The 4,022-nt window shown below is 32.3% G+C and overlaps 1 pseudogene; it reads right to left on the bottom strand.

Annotated features, from left to right (window-relative positions):
* Nucleotides 1-834: 834 nt before the first annotated feature.
* On the bottom strand, nucleotides 835-1,277 carry LOC124974657 (protein mago nashi homolog 2-like; annotated as a pseudogene).
* Nucleotides 1,278-4,022: the final 2,745 nt, after the last annotated feature.

Below are 4,022 nucleotides of genomic sequence, written 5' to 3'. Positions count from 1 at the left end.
AGTTATGAGAGAAATTTGAAGGAATATTTGAGCAGGGAAAAGAAGGAATTGGCAGTACTGAAGTTAGGAAAATTAGAATTATTGAGTCTGAGGTACAGGAATCAAACAAATATTGAAGAAAAGTGAACAGAGCCTAAAGGAATACTGGCAGGTGAACCAACAAGTACGAATAAGAGTTCCAAATGGAGAAGAGAAAGGAGTAGAGAGCTGATGTGAAGAATAATGACTGAAAATGTCCCATGTTTTGTGAAAGATACAAATATAAATATCCAGGAAGTTCAACAAACTAGGGATAAACTCTATGAGACAAATAATTAAACTGTCAGATACCAAAGAAAAAGAGAATTTTTTAAAACCACAAGGTAGAAATGACTCACTTAACATAAGGAATTGGCAATAATTTTAATAATATTAACTCCAATTCTTGTTTTCCACATGGCTTAAGTGACTAGTGTATTTAAAAAGCAGTTATTAATCTCAAAGCTAATATTATTATCTCTGGTTTGTAACTCCACATTCTGTTCTCTACTTATTTAAGAGACTTGAATTTTCTTTTTTTTTAGGCTTTGATGTTTTATTAGAACAAGTTTTCAAAAAAGTGATTTTTAGTTAATTAATTTAATGTGTGTGGGGACATGTAATCCACTTGATCCCAAGTAAGAAAACCATTAAACCTATTCAGATATTTTCAATATTCAGTTTGTGTACCAAAAAGAAAAAAAAAAACAAAAAAATCTTTTGTTTCACATTCATAAAATTCCCAATTTTGGAAATGGTAAGCAAACCCTCCCTTCCAATTCCTTTATTAAATAAACAAAGAGCTTCAAACACAATTTACATTGCTTTAATCTTGATGTGTAATCCAATAAGACTGAAAACTAAACATTCCAAGTCCTATACCAAATAGTAAAATACTCAAAGGCCTTCAGGATTCTTTGATTTTCATCATTAAGAGAACCTGCTTCTTATGTGGTAAAATAAATGTGTTCATCTCTAATTACAATTTCAAGTTCCTGTTATGCAACCCTGTCCAGGGGAGACCACAGGGCATCATCTTACTTCATAATGTCACTGTCATCAATAATTCTCTTCAGTTCTTTTATTATCCTCTTATGTACATATGCCCCTTTCCTGATCGTGACATCATTTTTGCAGTTGCTGTTATTGCCATATCTAAGTTTTCCATCCAACCTGAGCTCAAACTGTAGAAACTTGTGTCCAAACTTGGCCTTGTGCCCTACATAGTAGCAAGAGTAAAAATCACTAGCCATAGCCATTTTTTGACTCCTGGCAGCTCGCTGAATGCTTCTGCATTTTCAAAATGATTTTTAGTTTATGGTTTTGAACATGTAGTATAATTGTTTATAATAACACAGATATACAATTCTGTGACAATAATAACCAAAGCAGGTGTGTCAAAAATGTAAAGGATCAGAGTTTTTGTATATGATTGAAGTTAAACTGCCATAAATTTAAATTTGTGTTACAACTTTAGAAAGCTAAAAGCAATTTCCTTGATCACTACAAAAAAAACAGTTATAAATTATGCCAAAAATTAAAAAACAATCTAAAGATTATGCTACAGAAATCCATAATCACAAAGTAAATAATACAGGAAATGAGGGCTCAATAAAAGCCATAAGGAATATAGAAAATAAATGAGAAAATGAAGAAGTAAGTCTTCCTTACCATAAATCACTTCAAATGTAAATGGATTAAATTCCCCAATCAAAAGACAGAGATTGTCAGAATGGAAAAAAATGAGACAAAAAGGGGGAAAAATGATTGAATTATGTGCTGTTCACAGGAGACTCACTTTAGATCCAAAGACACAAAATGAAAGCAAAAGTGTGGAAAAAGATATTCCATGCACCACATGGTCCCCAACAGAGAGCAGGACTGGCTATAATGTTGAACAAATTCTTTTTTCCAGTGGTGGGGATCAAAACTAGGGCCCCACATATGCTAGGCAAGTATTTTACCCTCTAGGCAAAACAGACTTAAAGTCAAGTGTTTCAAGAGACAAAAGAAGGACATTTTAATAACATTTTATTTTAATAAAAATGTAGTATTTCTGAACATAGCAAGAATATGTAACAATTATAAACCTCTGGATAACTTAAAGCAGGCAATCAAAATATACACATCATAAATGGACAGAATAGAAAAGAGAAATAGACAGTTCTACAAAAGTACTTGAAGATATCAATACCCTAAACTCAATGGATAGAACAACAGGGTAGGGATTAAGCAAGAAAACAGAGGACATAAACAATACAGTGTACCAACTAGATCTAACAGAATTATACAGACACTCTATGCAACAATATGTTATACATTCTTCGCAAGAACTCATGAGACATTCTCCAGCATGGGCCATATATTATGCCACATATTAAATCTTAGTGCATTGAAAAGACAGAAATAATACCAACTATATTCTTCACCCAAAGCATGACAAATTTCCAAACAGATAACAAAAGCTGGGGATGTAACACAGAGGTAGAGTGCTGGTTTAGCATGTGCAAGGCCCTGGGTTTGATCCCCAGCACAAAAAAAAAAAAAAAAAAAAAAAGAAAAATAGGAAGAAAGAGGAGATGAAGATGAGGAAGAAGGAAAAAATTAAGAAATTAGAAACTGAAGCAAAACTAGAAAATTCACAAATTTATGTCAATTAACAACTCTCAACAAACCAAACAACAAAAACAACATGAAAAATCATCGTGAACTTTGAAAATTATATACAAGTAAAACCAGTATGAGTGTTAGCATTCACTTATTAAAGAGAACTTTTACTTTTGATCTTTTTGTGATGGTAACACACAATAAAGGTCAGGGAGGGGAAGAATAGAGGTTCAGTGGATTAGACAAAGAGGAATGAAAGGAAGGGAAGGGGTTTGGGAATAGGAAAGATAGTAGAATAAATCTAACATGACTTTCCTATGTTCACATATGAATACACCACCAGTGAAACTCTACATTATGTATAACTACAAGAATGGGATCCTTATTAGAATAAGTTATACCCCATGTTTGTATACTGTCAGAATACTCTTGGTCATGTATATCTAAAAAGAACAAATGAAAAATTAAAAAAAGCACAATGAGATGCCATGTCATACCCATTCATATAACTTTTTAAAATAAGTGTTGTCAAGAATGTTGAAAATTTGGAACTTAAGAGCATGTTCAGTAAGAACATAAAATGGTACATCTGCTGTAAAATACAATGTAGCAGTTTCTTAAAAATTAAAGATTGATTTACCATGGACCAGCAATTGTGCTTCTGGGCATATACCTAAAAGCAGTCTCAGAGATATTTGTGCACCCATTTCACAAAAGCATTCTTCACAATAGCTAAAATGTGAAAGGAACCCAGGTATCCATCAACAGATGAATGGAGAGGCAAAGTGTGATGCATACATAAAATGGAATGTTATTCAGATTTTGAAGGGAAGTAAGTTCTGATGTATGCTCCAACATGGATGAATCTTGAGGGCAACGTTTCAAGGGAATAAGTAAATCTCAAAAATAAAAATAGTGTGTTATTCCACTTCTGTGAACTTCCTAGAGGAGTCAATCATAGAGAAATGAAATAGAATGTTGGTTAATATGTGCTGGGGGAAGAAAGTTTGGGGAGTTATTGTTTAGTGTGTACAGAGTTTTAGATTTGCAAGATGAACAATTCAAGAGGAGGATGGTGTTGATGGATACATAAAATGTGAATGTACTTAATATCACTATACTGTACACTTAAAAGCATTAAAACAATAAAATTCATTTTATTTGCTTTTGACCACAATAAAAATATTGACAATACTGAAGTGCAAAACAGAAAACCAGATAAGAAAATATATTATAGCTTTGGAATAGGGAAGGACTTCTTTTTTATTTCTTTTTAAAACTTTTATTTTTACAGACTGTATTTTGATTCATTTTACACAAGTGGGGTATATCATTTTATTTCTATGGTTGTACACAATGTAGATTCACACCATTCATGTAATCATACATATGCATAG

This window comes from Sciurus carolinensis, unplaced genomic scaffold, assembly GCF_902686445.1.
Source record: "Sciurus carolinensis unplaced genomic scaffold, mSciCar1.2, whole genome shotgun sequence".
In the NCBI taxonomy this organism is placed as follows: Eukaryota; Metazoa; Chordata; class Mammalia; order Rodentia; family Sciuridae; genus Sciurus; species Sciurus carolinensis.
This window is presented reverse-complemented; position numbering and strand designations above follow the sequence as displayed.